General features: G+C 43.1%; 1 protein-coding gene across 6 annotated transcripts in view; it reads right to left on the bottom strand.

Moving 5' to 3' along the window:
• DISP1 (dispatched RND transporter family member 1) overlaps window positions 1-17,994 on the bottom strand; it is a 185,870-nt gene that overhangs the window by 156,366 nt on the left and 11,510 nt on the right. For 5 of the 6 annotated variants that reach the window (XM_078440603.2, XM_078440602.2, XM_078440601.2 and 2 more), the window contains exon 2: window positions 7,713-7,874. The exons of the other annotated variant lie outside the window; for it this stretch is intronic. The gene's annotated coding sequence lies outside the window, so the exon portion shown is untranslated. The remainder of the gene's footprint in view (window positions 1-7,712; window positions 7,875-17,994) is intronic. 6 annotated transcript variants of the gene reach the window in all.

Genomic DNA, 17,994 nt, shown 5'->3' with positions numbered 1-17,994 from the left:
TAGGATTCCCTCTCTCTCCTCTCTCTCTGCCCCTCCCCCCTTTAAAATAAGTAAATGTTAAAAAGAAATCTGTTTTCAGACTTTTCTTTCTTCCTCAAAAGTATAGTCAAAGTGAGCCTCCAGACAGAATGCAAACTGGTGTAACCACTCTGGAAAACAGTATGGAGGTTCCACAAAAAATTAAAAATAGAACTACCCTATGACCCAGCAACTGCACTACTAGGTATTTATCCAAGGGATACAGGGACACATGCACCCCAATGTTTATAGCAGCACTATCAACAACAGCCAAAGTATGGAAAGAGCCCAAATGTCCATCAACAGATGAATGGATAAAGAAAATATGGTACATATATACAATGGAGTATTACTCAGCAATCAAAAAGAACGAAATCTTGCCATTTGCAACTACGTGGATGGAACTGGAGGGTATTATGCTAAGTGAAATTAGTCAGAGAAAGACAAAAATCATATGACTTCACTCACATGAGGACTTTAAGAGACAAAACAGGTGAACATAAGGGAAGGGAAACAAAAATAATATAAAAAACAGGTACAGGGACAAAACAGAAGAGGCTCATAAATATGGAGAACAAACTGAGGGTTGCTGGAGGGGTTGTGGGAGGGGGGATGGGCTAAACGGGGAAGGGGCACTAAGGAATCTACTCCTGAAATCACTGTTTCACTATATGCTAACTAACTTGGATGTAAAATAAACAATAAATAAATTAAAAAAGGGGGGGGGGGCACCTGCGTGGCTCAGTTGGCTGAGCATCTGACTTCGGCTCAGGTCATGATCTCATGGCTCGTGAGTTCGAGCCCCATGTCGGGCTCTGTGTTGACAGCTCAGAGCCTGGAGTCTGCTTCGGATTCTGTGTCCCTCTCTTTCTCTGTCCCTCCCTCGCTCATGCTCTGTCTCTCTCTCTCAAGAATAAATAAAACATTTTTAAAAATTTAAAAAAAAAAAGCCTCCAGAAAGGGGAGTATTCAAAAGTTTTTTTGGAAGTCATCTGGTGGTTCTTATAGGGGAGAAAATCCATTTCCCTTCTACCTTTCTAAGTTCTCAGACAGGTCTCTATAAGAAAAGACAAATTCACGAAAGAAAGCATACAAATTTACTTCATACCAACTTTATGTGATACAGGAAGCTTCATAAGGAAATGAAGACCAAAGAAATAGTTATACTAAATTTTTATACTAAGTTTGATCAAAAGTAAAGAGAAAATGAAAAAAAAATGCAATAGGACAAAAAAGAATGTGAGCTGAGAGGGGTAAATGGGGAAACAGTCTTCTCGGTGTCCCTCCTCTTTGGAGAGAAGGGTACTCCTTTCCTCCGGCACAGGGAGGGCACCTCCCATTTGAGGGTCTAGACCCACTTCAGGGAAGGTCAAACATCCTCCCTGCACGTGCCATTTCTCGAATTCCTTCAGTTTATAAAATTCAACGTGCCAAGGGGCCATATTCTGGGGTAGCATGTCCTGAACCCTGTCATTCTCCCGTGTGAAACTTTCCCAGCAGGTTTCACAGTCCACACACCGAGCTGGTTGACTGTCCTCTAACCTAGTGACCCAGTGAACAGCGTCTCGTTTCAGGAGGTGGTAGTGCAGGTGTGAGCAGGTACCCCCCCCCCCCCAATTAGGTCTCTGTATGGTGTAAACAATCAGGCATTTAAGAAGGGATGTTTCCCGGGGCGCCTGGGTGGCTCAGTCGGTTAAGCGGCCGACTTCGGCTCAGGTCATGATCTCGCGGTCCGTGAGTTCGAGCCCCGCGTCAGGCTCTGTGCTGACAGCTCAGAGCCTGGAGCCTGTTTCAGATTCTGTGTCTCCCTCTCTCTGACCCTCCCCTGTTCATGCTCTGTCTCTCCCTGTCTCAAAAATAAATAAAACGTTAAAAAATAAAATAAAATAAAAAAAAGAAGGGACGTTTCCCTAGAAGCAGGAGGAAAACAAAGATGGTTAGAACAAACTATAAACTCAGTTTTTGAGTCCAGAAGGCAGTCAGGTAAGATTCTACCTGCTCGGCTCAAAGCATCTTTCAGACGGTGGAGTGAGGACAGGGGCGACATTGCAACAGATTCTCCGGCTTTGCAGTTCGAATGTCTGTGTCAGGCCATCAGGTGACCCCATGAACTTCCCGAGTGGCCCACACAGCTACAGGCAGGAAGGGAGCTCACACATGACCTGCTGGGTCACATCAGGTCAGCTAGCCTCAGCTTCAGGGTTCAAGAAAAGGACAGTTTTAGTTCTGAATGGTCCCAAAGCGAAAGGGTAGGGAAAAAATTAGAAATGTTAATTTGGAGTCTTATAGCCAGGTACTGAGAAAACCAGAAGAACTCAGGATCCAGCCCACTCTATAGATAGATACTTTAAGAAAGTTTACAATTTCCTAATGAAAACCTTCAACTCAATCGACTACAGTTAGCTCCTGAAATACTATTTTTCTCTCTTTAGTCACTCCCATTTCTATCAAAGATAAGAAAGTATTTGTTTGCAAAATAAGCCTAGCCTCAATAAGTGGCCTGATTATTTACACAAGTGCAGCTACAATATTTGTGTTCTGTGGTCAAAGTGACTGAAATTTTTAAGTTTGCTTTGCTGCAACTTTTAAGGACTCTCAGCTTCCAAAGTTTCTCATGGCTGGGAAGCCAAGCCAGGAAACTGCCACTATATTTTGCCTATAGATTTGGCTGAATTCCTCTCTTCCTAAGGGTCCCAAAATATTTTAAGGTTCCTGGGCCTCCCAGGAAGCGACATTCCTTACTCACTTATAAGGCTGGGAAACCTGCAAGCCAGATACCAGGCCAGTTTTTCCCCCAAGAGAGTTTCATTACCACCGCTCCATAAAGACCATCTTAGTTCCTTAAAACCGTCTGGTCATATCTAATTGTATACATCATTCTCAAATATGACAGTCGAGTCAACATCGGTAATATAACCAAAGCTTTCAATGACATCCTATTACAAGGAAAAGAGATTCTTGTAGGACCTATGGAAATAACGATACTGCCATGAAAATAAAAAGGCAGTAAGAGTCTCGGGGTTCTGGAAGGACCAGGGAGGGAGAAAAAGTCATTGTTTCATCTCCGTTCACAAAAGTATACTTTACCAAACTGCTGTAAGTAACAGACAGTTTAAGAGAAAAACCAAATATTAAAGAATGAGCAACATTTCAAACAAAAAGTTGTCAAAAAAATTATAACTCTCCTCAGCAGTTCAGTCTCATGTAATTAATGCTTTTTCTGGTTGATCTTTGATCAGCAGTTTTAGGAACCCGCAAACTTCATCAGTTTGGAAAATTACTCAGACCACTGGCATGGTCTCAAAGTCATTCATGGGAGGGCATCACTGGGCACTGTGGCCTGTAGCTGATTGTAAACACTTTCAGACAAGGATCAGGAGTTAAACACCACCACCACCACCACCACCAGTCTGTACACGACACAAGACCGTAAAATGGCCCTGGTTAAAGGTCTGATGAGGTCATTCCGACGTAACTGACAAGGCACTGTACTTCAGTGACATAATAACCAGAAGTATGACTGATAACCTGATGCGGAACACCTCATAAACATCAAAAGTACTGATGAATTTCCATGAACTTCATACAATTCGGAAATATTTATATTAATAGCACATATCCATACATTATAACCTAAAGAAAGCTTATCGTCACTTGATTTGACAATACTTGCAACACAGTTTAATACAGCAAATAAGCCCAATTAGTTTAACATCTCTCTCTTTTACAAAGTGAGAAACAAATCCTTTGAGATTTCCCAGGGTCTTTCTTTAAAAGCTCAAGTCAGTTTAAGTCACCAAGACTTTATTTAGAATTGGATTTTGGAAAACTGGTCAAAACCGTCAACAGATTTGAATGCTTGATCAAATAGCACCATAGGTCATTCTAATACTTAATTATCTATTTAACCAAAATGACAAAAAGTTCCCAAAGGCAGATACAGAAGGTAACACAGTTGTGAAAAAACCCTTAGCTGTTTTAATATTGAGAAGATTTGGTTTTCTTAAGTAACCAAAGACCTGATAAGCACAACATGAAGCCCAGGAAATCATTCTGATAACAAAATTTTGGTTCCCCAGGAAAATTACTTAAAACATAAAGAAAAAATCTTTTTACAATTTCTTAATGAAAGCACACCAATAAGCCAAGAAAATTCATCATTCTAGTTTTACATCAGTATACTTCTGATATTAAGGTTCATCTTTTCTTTTACTTTACAAATAAAGCTATTCAATCTTGGCAGCTTGACAACACAATAAAATCCCTTTTCCTCAACACTTCTACAAACTTTTAAAAAATGCATCTACCTAGTTTTCATTTTTCATCTACCTACTCTTTTCATTTTTCTATTCTAGAACAGCCAGCCATATCCTATGTTAGGACAAATTACTTTCTCTCCTAACAAAAATATATCCTTTACACCTTATATACTTTTTCTTATCATAAACACATTTTCCTTGCATAGTTTGCATACTTTTCTTCTTTGTCTTTATTATTTCTAGTAGTTTCATTTACACAATCTATAAGAATGTTTAACCCTCAGTAACCCTAATTTTCAGTGAAAACTAGGAAGCAGGCAATTATGAGCGGTCTGCCACATGCTAACATCCTGTAGTAAACTAGCAAATCGATGAATTCATTACTTCAGTTTCTAGAGGCATATGCTTCCTCTGAGTACAACTTTTGGATGTGACAAAGGACATGTTTGCTAAATAGACGGACACAAATATCTCTTGTCTCTCTATAAAATTTAAGAAGCAAAAAGTACATAAATTTATGTTCTGCAGTTAGTATTCCAGTGCTTTATCTTATTTGGAAATGGTCTAGATATTCAGTGAATATCCATCATTTAACTTAGTATAGCTTTAATGTTTCAAGTTATCAAAAAATTTTTGGAAACTCTTTTTAAGTGGACAGGGGAGCCTGGGTGGCTCAGTTGGTTAAGCATCTGACTTTTGCTCAGGTCATGATCTCCCGGCTCCTGAGTTCAAGCTCCGCGTCGGGCTCTGTGCTGACAGCTCAGAGCCTGGAGCCTGCTTCGGATTCTGTGTCTTCCTCTCTCTCTGCCCCTTCCCCACTTGTGCTCTGCCTCTCTCTCTCTCAAAAATAAACATTAAAAAAATTTTTTTAAAAAGTACACATATTATACAACAAGATTGTTTTTAAAAAGCTCATAAACTTTTACCCCTCTTACATTAATTCACTTGTTCTTAACAAGTATGCCTGAATTAATCATGAAAATTTTGTGAGATATTAAATAAAACTATCCATCATTTTAAATGATTTTTCTTGTGGACAAATCAGACAGGCATGAAAAATACTTGATGTCTCCCGTCTTTCTTTCTTTTTTTTTTTTTTTTATTTTACTGTTGTCCTTGACATATATCAATTTATTTTGATTGTACCTTTTGTTCTTAGGTTGGATTTATATTTTCATAATCTTATGCATTTAGTAGAGATAACATAAGCTCATGTGACCAGTAAACCCAGGTAGGAAAAAACTGTATGGCTGCATTATATTTAAGGCTGACAACCTTAAAGATTCATCTGTTTTGATTTTATTAACAATCTTAAAGCTAGCTTTATTTACCAGAGGTTAACCCAGATCATGTGAACTTTAAAATAAAAGGCTTGGGTCCGTTTCTATATTCCTTAGAGTTGTAGCAGAGTTGTAGCAATACTTGAATTTATGTAGGTGCTCATTTATCTCCAAGCCAACTTGAAAGACCTCCTTTAAGGGATTGTATAAATGAACCTGGTAATACTTTCCCGAGATAGAAAAATACCACATACACATAACCTACAGATGCATACAAACACAAAGATTTCACAGCTTCCACTCTAGAATTTTAGCGGTGGGGTACCTGGGTGGCTAAGTCAGGTAAACATCTGACTCTTGATTTCGGCTCAGGTCATGATCCCAGGGTCATGGGATAGAGCCCTGCATCGGCTCAGCCTGGGGCCTGCTTAAGATTCTCTCTCTCTCCTGGGGCGCCTGGGTGGCTCAGTCGGCTGAACGTCCGACTTCAGCTCAGGTCATGATCTCATGGTTCATGAGTTTGAGCCCTGTGTCGGGCTCTGTGCTGACAGCTCAGAGCCTGGAGCCTGTTTCTGATTCTGTGTCTCCCTCTCTCTCTGTCCCTCCCCTGCTCATGCTCTGTCTCTCTCTGTCTCAAAAATAAATTTAAAAAAAATTTTTTTAATTAAAAAAAAAAAAAAAGATTCTCTCTCTCTCTCTCCCTCTGCCCCTCTCCCCTGCTCACACACACACTCTCTCTCTCTCTAAAATTTAAAAAAATAAAATTTTAGCGATGTGTCCGTAAAACATAATAAAACAAACTCACTGGTTTTTATCCATTTTATATTTTTATCTGAATTGTGTTTGTGACAAAGAGGGTAAATTGGGGGTTACCTCCTCACGATGAGGGCTAATGCTTTGACTAATATTTTTGGAGAAGGCTTAGAGGAGTTTTATTTGCCCTGACTCGTAATCTTATGAGGGCTGTAAGCTGCATTTTACACAAGTGACTGAAGAGACGTTTAGCGCAGTCTCCACTGCGCATCTGAGCAGATAAAATATTACATCAGTTTCCAACTGGCCTTTTTTCTTCTCAGCCTGATAATGCCAGGAAGTCTGAAGTTCAAGCGTCTGTGGAGCTGGAGTGGAAAGAGGTCTGGCAGCATGGACAGAAGGACGGATGAGATAGGGGCTGGGGGCGGGGGAGGTTACCTGTTGAGGGACCCAGGGGACTGAATGGAGGATCAAGGGAGCAAGAGGAAGACAGAGGAGGAGAAGCCACAGGCAGACAGATGTCTCAGAGGAGCAGTTTGCCATTCTAAGTGTCCTAAAGAAGCCAATGACATTCCAAATTATCCTTGGCAAAACCGCGCCGACGCAAAGGGACATAGAGGGAGCTGGTGACACACAGTGGGCAGGAGCTGGAGAAGGGTTAGAAGCTCCCACGGGAGGAGCAGGATCAGAGAGAAGGGCCGACTTAAAAAGAAAAAAAAAATCAGCTTCCAAGGAGGGCAACTTCTGACCATGTATTTTTTTTAAAGATCTCCTTTAAAATATCTTACCAGGTTTCAGACAAGACAGACAATAAATACCCCTGACAGTCATGAACTGCCCCCACCCCGACTTTTTTTTTTTAAACCAAAGCTGCACCCGTTTCAAGTGATTCCAAACTGATAATAAGCCTTTTATGACTTAAAACCAATGAGCCTTTTACAGCTCAGACAGGGACACAACCAGCTTCCCAACGAGGGTGCAGAGGAATCTTCCCACCATCCAGAGCCAGAAACAGCCAAGAAGAGACTCTGACAACACGCCTGACAGGTGGCACCAGTTTGGGGGGCGGGGGGGCGGGATTAGCCACAAATGGGGTGCAACTCACAGTTGTGTCCAGCCACTCTCTTGGGGACCCCAGCCTGACAACTGAGCCCTACACACACAAGTGTATAACCTGCACGCCCCGTGGTGGAAAGCCACGCCAAGCTTTCAGGGCGAGAGATGAGACACACAGGAGGACCAGGAGAGCAAGAGTGTGGGGGAGTCCCTGGAGGGAAAGGGTCAATAAATGGCTGCCCAGAATCAAATCCACAAGAGTCACAATTCAAACATCTAGTTTCTACAACCGCTTCCCCCCTGCTAGTCTGAATTTGGAACAGAAGGGACAAAGATAAGCGCTTACCGTTTTCTCTCTGGCGTAGACCAGGCACTACACGAAGATGTGAGACAGCTGGCCGCGGCAAGAATTCCAGCCTTTCATGGACTTTGGCCAGTTCTCCCAAGATCCCGTCTGCAGACTCTGGAGTGAGCAGGGTCCCAGCCAGCCCCTCATGGTCACCAGAAACTGCAAGGGAGGAAAAATATCTTTTCTCTCTACTCTTCTAAATTTTTGGCTGGGTCTCTGTGACAAAAGACAGATTAACAAAGAAAGGCATATTATTTGTTTTAAACATAAGTTTTATGTGACAGAGGAGCCTTTGTAAGGAAATTAAGACCAAAGAAATGGTTAAACCTAACTTTTCATACTGGGTATGACGAAAACAATCATGGAAAAACACGATAAGATAAAGGAAGATAAAAGCTAGGAATAGTAAACTGGGGAATCTTAGCAAAGACTGTTCATTCAATTCCCCTTGGCATCCCTCACCCTCAGACAGAAGGGTGCTCCTCTCCTCTGGGCACAGGGAGGGCACCCCTCGTGTGAGGGTCTATGACCTGTTTCGGGGGAAGGTCAGAAAGTCCTGCCTGCACCTGCCATTCCTCAAATTCCTTCAGCTTAAAATATCCAACATGCCAAGGTGCCGTACTTTGGGGAAGTGCGTCCTAAACCCCATCATTCTCCTTCAAACCAGTCATTTCCAGGGTGCGTGGCTGGCTCACAAGTTATTTCCTATGATTCTCAATGAAAGAGTTTTGCTAGTTAGTAAGAATGGGTATGCAAGTCCTCCCCCACCCCCAGGTTCGGTGCAAAACACTCCAGACAAGCACAAGGACAAGGCGGACTTCTAGTTCTGGCAGTACAAACCTGATGGCTGCAGAGCGCCCAGAGATGCTGTCTTACAGATCTCAAAATTCTTTTTAAATTTTTTTTTCAACGTTTTTTTATTTATTTTTGGGACAGAGAGAGACAGAGCATGAACGGGGGAGGGGCAGAGAGAGAGGGAGACACAGAATCGGAAACAGGCTCCAGGTTCCGAGCCATCAGCCCAGAGCCCGACGCGGGGCTCGAACTCATGGACCGCGAGATTGTGACCTGGCTGAAGTCGGACGCTTAACTGACTGCGCCACCCAGGCGCCCCTCAAAATTCTTTTTAAAACGTAGGGCAGAGCTAGCTATAAAGCAAGAGACATGTTCCAAGGCGGAAATGGTTAAGAAAGCACAAACCTAGAGGTGAGTTAGTTCTGAAACCAGCATGTCCTATGCGCATCCGCACAGAACTTGAAGAGGGGAGCTAGAACTTGAAGAGGGGAGAGGAGAAGCTAGAGGAAAAGGTCACAGGAGGCAAACCGGTGGGTGTATGCCAGGTGCAGAGCAGAAACCCTCCCACATAAAGCCCTAAAGGGGAGATGCGTTAAAAAACAATTCATCTTACTGTTGATACACACGAAGGAGTGGTCAGAAGGAAAAAAAAAAAAAAAGAAAGAAAAAAAAGATAAATGCATATGGGTAAATCTAAACACTACGTCATTTTCTGGGGTTAAAAGATCAAGTCCCAGAACTGTAATGCCAATAAAGCAGTGTGTATCAGAAAGAGGCTAATCCTACTGTCCTTAACTTCCTTAGGATAACCAGTAAAAGAAAAGAAACGGAAAGAAAACCCTCCAGCGGAGGTCAAAGCGTGAAAGTGGAACGAAGAGAGAAGACAGCACAGGACCGGACAGAGCATCCAGGCCTCGGAGTCAGAGCCCCAGGTGGGGGGCCCAGGGTGGAACCCTAGCTCTGCACCTGGCAGTTCTCTCCACAAACACAAGCCATCCGCTTCTCAAATTCCAGTTTCTTCATCTTTAAAAAGAGATAATAACACAAAGCTTCTAGCCCAGGATCTGAGTTAACACTGGAGTACCTGATACCCGGCCCCAAGCCGGTTCCCTTCCTGCTTTTCATGACCCTCGAGTGTGTTCACCACCAAGCAGGTCACTGTTGCAGGCGGCTAGATCAGATCATTTTTATCACGAATACCACAGCTGGTACAGTCAACTATACTCCTTCCTTATTCAGCTAAAAAGATTCCAAATAAAACTATAGCATATACAGTAGCTCAAGCTGTTTACTGTTCCAAAAGCGTGCTTACATGTATAGGTTTTCGCAAGAAAGATGAAGTTCAAGCGGAAGCGAATGCCCCTTTTGTAGCAAAATGCAAGGCTAACACTTCGTATATGATAAAGAAAACCCAGTAGCTGCTTTCTTAGGTACCTACCGACCTGTCCAACCCCCACCTTTCTGGAATTTAAAAAAAAAGAAAAAAATGTTTTTAATTATATCACCTCAAAGATATAAAACTCATTTCAGCTAGTTAAAATTTGTTAAAATTCAGAATGAGCATATAATCCCAAAATACAATAACATCTTGTTGTATAAAGATTATTTTGTGAATTTAGAAACTGTGCTCCAAAAATCAGAGTGTTCAGAAAAAGATAAGTAAGTCAAGTATTTCCCAATAATAGTGTTATAAAGGTTGACTCTAGGACAAAATAACGTGAGACTCCTTGAGTTCAACAGCCCACATATGGATTATCCCTGCTCTTTCCACACCCCCTTTTTAAACTGTCCATGGCCAATTTTATTTATTTTTTAATTTTTTAACATTTATTTTTGAGAGAGAAACAGAACACGAGCAGGGGAGGGGCAGAGAGAGAGAGAGAGAGACACCTAGAATCGGAAGCAGGCTCCAGGCTGTCAGCACAGAGCCCGATGAGGGGCTCGAGCCTGTGAACCCTGAGATCATGACCTGAGCCGAAGCTGGACACTCAACTGACTGAGCCACCCAGGTGCCACCCAGGCGCCCCCTCCATGGCCAATTTTAAATTCTGAGTGGATTTTTTCTCTTCTTCACAGGATGCTTCCAGAACTTCCCCGTCTGTACATTTTAAAGAACAGAAATTAATTTCCATAACTGTGTAAGATAAACTTCAAAGCAATTTCTGCCCCCCAAATTATAACATGACCCAAAATAAAGTATGAATGCTTTAAGGTTTTTGTTTCTACCAGTATAAAGGTCTGACTACCCCCGACTTTGAAGCACACGTGGCAGTCGGCAAGGTGACCCAATCCTCTCACCTGAATAAAAATGGTAAAAGCTGGGGGCACCTGGGTGCCTCCGTCGGTTAAGCGCCCAACTTCGGCTCGGGTCATGATCTCACGGTTCGTGGGTTCGAGCCCCGCGTCGGGCTCTGTGCCGACAGCTCAGCCTGGAGCCTGCTTCCGATTCTGTGTCTCCCCCTCTCTCTGTTCCTCCCCTGCTCTCACTGTCTCTCTCTCACTCTCTCAAAAATAAATAAAGATTACAAAAAAATCTTTTTAAACGCTAAAAGCCGAAAATGTTTTGCAAGAAACCAACTGGCAACCACTGAAACTAAAGATGAAAGTTTCATTAGAACAGAAATGGAAAACCCTGCATGTATACACACGCTCCAACAGGAAATGACATACGTGCTGGACCTCAGGAGTGAAACCCTCAAGGGAGCTGTATTCCACACACAGCAAGGCCTCCGGGCTTGATGCGCAGCACAGCAGCCAAGGGCTACGGCCCTGAGGTCGGGGTGCCCAGGTCCAAATCCCAGGTCCAGTTACTGTGCCACACGGGCAGTCTACGTCCCTTCCACAGACCTCAGTGTCCCTAACTGTGAGGCTGGCATGATAGCCCTTAACAGGCCTGCAGAAGGGTTAAATTCGAAAGAACAGACACAAAGTCCTGAGCACGAGAATCGGCATATAGTAAACACTTAATGATTCTAGCTCATTTAATAGCTGGCCACGGAATCCCGTTTCTCTTATTTTATGCTACGGCACTACTAGAAGCATCAAAAAGCACGCTGCGCACTTGTTAATTAAAGAAATTACATTTCGGTTACTCGCTCCCTGATGGGTGCAGGTAATCCTAATGCCCATCATACAGCATTCAGCCAACACAACCACATCCAATACCAAACAGCCACAAATGAAATCATTAATAATTATTAAAGCATACCAGTGACCACTGACCTGCTCACCTGAGCCCAGAGATCATATTACTAATAATCAGGTTACAGTATTAAGGGACTAATGAAATTTTTCTGTAATATACTGCCGCAGTGATCTTGAAAGGCAACCATAAAAAACAGTAATAAAGTCTGGGGCGCCTGGGTGGCTCAGTCGGTTGGGCGTCCGACTTCGGCTCAGGTCCGGATCTCGCGGTCCGTGAGTTCGAGCCCTGCGTCGGGCTGTGTGCTGACAGCTTAGAGCCTGGAGCCTGTTTCAGATTCTGTGTCTCCCTCTCTCTCTGACCTTCATGCTCTGCTCTCAGACCATTCATGCTCTGTCTCTCTCTGTCTCAAAAATAAATAAACGTTAAAAAAAATTAAAAAAAAAACTTAATAAAGTCAAAAATAATCAAGAACCACCAATTACTCTGCAACCACAATTCAATATGCCCCCCTCACAGCCTTAGCAGCTGGGGGTGGGAATCGGAGATGCGAGCCTACTCAAAACAGTTTCGTTTGTTTGTGTAATACGTTCCAGGGGCATGAGGACCCATGGCAGATAATTCCAAAAGTCTGGTTTGCATTTGACCTTGATGGCCTAAGAAACCCTAAGCAGTCTCAGGGAAAGTAACACCTAGATCTAAAACCTACAACTCGGGGATGGAAAGAAAAGACCCTTAAGAACCCTGGAATTCTCCCATCACTCCCCACCCCCAGGGCAGAAACTATCTGAGACGGAATTGTGACCTGGCAGCGATGACCGATGACCACGGGCAGCACCACCTGAGGTGACATCTGGAGAAGGAATCTGATAACCACTTACTCGGTAACCATTAATTTACTCTTCGTTTCAAAGCGGCCTTTTTATCTCGGTTTAAAATGAGTGAAACTGTCTAAAATTTTCTTTGCAGCAAATGGAAATGCATTCATCATCACTCCCCACCGTCCTTTTCAGCTGGCAGTAACTTGCGGTTGTAAAGCTACACAACCAAAGAGAGCCTGGGTGATGTTAATCAAAGCCTGGATTCCGGCCCGGCCCTGCCCTGCAGCATGCTGCAATGGGAGAAAAGTTCCTGCTTCACATTCCAAAGGAAATGAATTCTTCTGTGAATAGCCCCCCACACTAATGCCACCTCTCGGTCTGTCACTGTTTTCACCCACGCAGCAAATATTTTGTAAGCACTTCCTACTTTGTGCCAGAAGCTACGATAACAACAGACCACCCTTGTCCATAATACACTGACTGCATTTCAGGGAAGTTTAAAGCGGGACATGTGGATCCTAAACACTACTACGAGCGCGTGAATATTAAAAAGAGCTCTAGAACCAACATGCTGTTCACGCTCTCACAGAAAGTGCTTTAGGGTAGACCCGGAATTGAAGGCGCTTTGAAAACACAGAGGAAAACTGTACAATCCAAAGCAGACAGGCTTTAGAATTCGCTTCACCGTTTTCAAGTGTTACAAACTTAAACAAATTATTTAATCTCTCCAAACTTTGGTTTCCTCACCTATACAAAGGAAATATAAGTATCTACCATAAATAAGGTTGTCGTGAGGCCCGAATACAATGTACAGTAAACGGCTGGGACAGTGCCTGGCATACAGTATACGATCAATAAATAGAAGCCAGTATTAGTAGAGACATTCTCAACAAGAGGAACGCATTTAGTGGTGACCTTCACTCCTTGATGGAAAAAGTTAATTGTGTCAACAGAACTCAGCAGCATGGTTCTAAAAAGCAAAGTGAGAGCCTAAGCTTCATGGGAGAGGGTGTGAGTTGATAACATGGAAAGCAGGAGAACCCACCGCAGGGCAAGGTGAAGACAGGAACCTGCAAAACGAGCTGTAGTGAGATTACAGAGGAAGCACCTGCAGAAGAAAGTCAAGGAGCAACTCCACCGATCCGTCAAGTTGGAAAAGGTCTGTCTCCCCCCATGATTCTGTCTCCTCTCCTCCACCCCTCCGGGGAAGAAGTGTGTTCTCTGAGCAACTGGGAATCCAAAAAAAGGAAGTCTGAAGAAACAAGGTAAAGAAGCCGTCTCTATGTATTAAACCACTTACTAACACTTTGGATTGACAGGTTTTTGTTTGGTTCTACAAATTCCAGTTTAAAACACACGGTTTATACAATTGCATATAATAAGTAGACCGGTCAGTCATTCCACACTTTCCTCTGAATTAACATCATCAAACAATTACAGATGAGCTGCCGGTTATGAGGGAAACGGAGGTCTGGGGGAGAGGTTAAGGGACACAATTAGAGCAACGGGGTGACGCTGACACGTGCGGCGCCTGTGAGAGGGGATGCGCCACAAGGGAGGGGACGACGGAGCAGGGAGAGGAGGGGACAGCAGGACAGTGCCTGCCAGCGGCTCTGGAGCAAACACGATGGTCCACAAACCACTCCGGCTCTTTAGGGCGAGAATTACCAGCGCATCTCACTGAAAATCAGGTGCCACTAGAGACTACAACACATAACTACCCTAGGACTTTGACACCGGACACCACACAAGCTGAAACACTGGGGCCTGAAAATACAAAACTGTTCAACCTTATGATCAAACTACAGAACATCCGTCATTAAAAAATTAATGTTCATTTAATTGCGTCGTTTTTTAAAAAAGCAGTTAGAGGTTGCTAAAAAGAAACTTTTTTCAAGTTTATTCATTTATTTGGAGAGAGGTGGAGGGTATGAGCAGGGGACGGCCAGAGAGAGAGGGAGAGAGAGAGGGAGAGGGAAGGGGGAAGAGAGAGAGAAAAAAAGAAAGAGAGACAGAGAGAGAGGGAGAGGGAGAGAGAGAGAGAGAGAGAGAATCCCAAACAGGCTCTGCACTGACAGCATGGAGTCTGATGCAGGGCTCGAACTCACGAACCATGAGATCATGACCTGAACAGAAACCAAGAGTCAGACGCTTAACCAACTGAGCCACCCAGGCGCCCCCAAACTCTTTTTGCTTGTGAATGTAGACACACGCAAATTTCTCAACTTAAATTTAAACCCAGCCTACAAACCTGTGCTGAGAGGTCTCTTCCAGCCCCACGGGTTGCAGAGAGCCCTTATCAACAGATCTTCAAATGTCACAAAGGCTGCTTGAAATTTTAACTAAACACATCAAGTTTCTCGGAGTCAAAAGCAAATCCTACCAATGTTCTGAATACAGTGAAATGTTCCCAGGTCCAGTTCAGAAATAATTACGCAATAAAGTTGGGGCAGATACGCTATGCCTCAGATCTAGTAATCTCATATTTGATCCCATACAATGAAACAAATCTGTTATTTAATTACTGCTGAGTCTATACCCTGAAGTGCTTTTGTATCTTAAGAAGCAAATACCACAGAAAATGTCTTTTAAGTCCCCTCTTTTTGGAGTTGGCATCCATTGAAATATTTCCATTTTGGAGCGCCTGGGTGGCTCAGCTGGTTAAGCATCTGACTTCAGCTCAGGTCACGATCTCACGGTTCGTGAGTTCGAGCCCCGCGCCGGGCTCTGTGCTGACAGCTCAGAGCCTGGAGCCTGCTTGCGATTCTGTGTCTCCCTCTCTCTCTCTGCACCTAACCCACTCGCATTCTGTCTCTGTCTCTCTCAAAAATAAATAAACATTAAAAAATATACATACTTCATTTTGTTTTTTACTTACAACCTGAAGGAAATGACCCTTTGAAGAGGAAAGGGAGAAGTTACTTCAAAATCCTGGACTTTCGTTCCCCTTTTCCAACTGTTATCTTTGTAGTTATATTCCAAAGTGAAAAAAAAAAAAAAAAAAAAGTAAAATTAATTGGGAATAGTGCCATATTTAAGTACATCTTTTCAATTTGATGAAATTAAACTTGCAATTGAAAGACAACCCCCCACAAAGTGCGTAAGAGTGCGGCAGCAGTAAGAAAGTACTCCGCGTAGTCAGGGACGTGCACCTGCCTGAAGAAAGAACCCACACTGCAGAACTGCAGGGTGGCATAGAGTAGCTAGAATGAGCGAAAGGGGAATGAAAAAAAGGATCTCACTCCAGCAACACCTCCTGATAAGACCCTCAGGCAGCTGCCATGATGTAGTATAAAAAAGCTATCACTTTGGAGGCCTACGTGCCGGGCATTGTGCTAATAAGCACTACATACATCATCTCCTTCACTCCCTCTAACGACTTAGTGCACTGGGAATTATTATGCTCGTTTTGCAGGTAAGGAAGTAAACTCAGGTTATGCCTCAAACCTGGCAGCCTTCTCAAGAATCCATTTACACCCTCCAACGTCTTCTCTATGTCCCGTGGAACCCTTCAAATTCCCTTCCAGGGGACTTGCAAGTCCCTGCCCTGCGCCCCTTACAGAGAGGAGCAGGGTCCCCACAGCTCCCTGTTCCTCTGCTCTCTGACGGTCCTCGCGAAGGAAAGCTCCCTCAGTGAGGTCTTTCAGGCCACATGTTCTCTCTACTTCAAGGTCCTCTGGAATATCCCCTGTGAACCAACCAATGGCTAGCTCGTACTTGTAAAACCTCTCCGAGCCTCACGGGTAGCACAGTGCCCTTCATGGATTTGGGGTCCACCTGTACACCCCTTATGACACACCCACTTCTCTCCACCCACCCTCCCCCCAGGGCCCGAGAACGGCCTGAGTGTCGCCTCCGTTCTGGTAACTATCAGTTCATACTCAGTCCCTGAAGTACACACTCAAAATCACCCCCTCTTCAGAAAACCCCTTAACTAGCATCACTTAAACTGTAATCACTCTCAGTAGAAAGGGCGCTGGATTGGAAACCAGATCTGGCTTCTAAAGATGGTTCTTTTATTCACCGTGTTACCTGGGCAAAATCACTCCATCTTCCTGGGACCAGTTTCCCAACCACAAATGACGAGAATTTGACTAAAAAGCTCAAGACTAATTGCCAACTCTAAGAATTTTTTATACAAAAGAGTTAGCAACAACATTAACTTATTAAAAAACAAAAAAAAATTGCTATAAAATTTTTAAATTATTCAAGGCACCCTACATTTAAATACACAACATACAAAAACCACACACACAAAAGAGAGAACTTTCAAATTTCAAAGGTTGATTAAATTGCCCATTTTTTAGTCTTTATTTGACACATGAATGAAGACCCAGGTAATCCCTTAGAGACTACTGGTCTACAAATATAGACACGTCCTTAATTAGTACTCACTATGTAATACTTTATACACCACATATTTTAATGTACCAAAATGTGTTTGTAGTACTGATAGCTGGTCTTATGGGTCAACTTGGTTGGGATACAGCTAAGTTAATCAAACATGAATCTAGGGTTGCAGTTCAAGTATTTTGTAGATGTGACTAATATCTAAATTGACTTCAAATAAAGGAGATTACCCTGGATTGTGTGGGTGGGACTCATGTAAGCAGTTGTAGGCTCTGAGAACAAAAACAGGTTTCTCAGAGAAAAAAGAATTCTGCCTCAAAACTTTAGCACCAACTCCTGCCCGACCTTCCAGCCTGTTAGTGTGCCCTACAAATTTTGGATTTATTAATCCCCACAATTTCATGAGCCAGTTCCTTAAAATAAATCTCTTTTAAAACACACACACACATACACCATATTGGCTGTTTCTCTGGAGAACCCTAATATATACCAACATACCAAAAGACTCAAACAGGTATTTATTTTTCTTTCTTGCTTGTTTTTTTAATGTTTATTTTTGAGAGAGAGACAGAATGTGAGCAGGGAGGGGCAGAGAGAGAGGGAGACATAGAATCAGAAGCAGGCTCCAGGCTCCGAGCTGTCAGCACAGAGCCCGACGCAGGGATCGAACCCGTGAACCATGAGATCATGACCTGAGCCATACTCGGACACTCAATCAACTAAGCCACCCAGGTGCCCCTTTTTTGTCTTTTTTAAGTTAGGGTTAACAGATGTCTGTTTCTTGTAAAATATTAAAGTATTTTAATATTTTAAGTGCTCAGAAGGTTATTTTGTTAGTACCTTCTGCACAATGCCAACTTTTCTTTATTAAAATCCATAGGAGGGGAAAGAACAGTGACGTTCCCTACATGGAATTTTTAAGCTCCAGAGCTGATTTCATAAGATTGTGAGATGCAACTTTTTTCTCATTGTCCTGGCTTTGAAAGTATTTCCTAACTACCAGTTCGTATATCACCATTGTGAGGAAATCAACGACCAGCCCAATCCCAAAGCTGAAGAGCCACACGAAATTGGCACAGACCTTAGACTACTTAGTGACATCTGCAAATTCAAGCAGAGAATTCTGCTCCAAGTTTTACTGTCGGTCTGTCTCGTGGCTAGTCTTCAGTGC

Source organism: Panthera onca, chromosome F1 (assembly GCF_046562875.1).
Source record: "Panthera onca isolate mPanOnc1 chromosome F1, mPanOnc1 haplotype 2, whole genome shotgun sequence".
NCBI lineage: Eukaryota > Metazoa > Chordata > Mammalia > Carnivora > Felidae > Panthera > Panthera onca.
The sequence above is the reverse complement of the archived record's forward strand: the minus strand, read 5'-3'. Positions and strand labels throughout refer to the sequence as shown.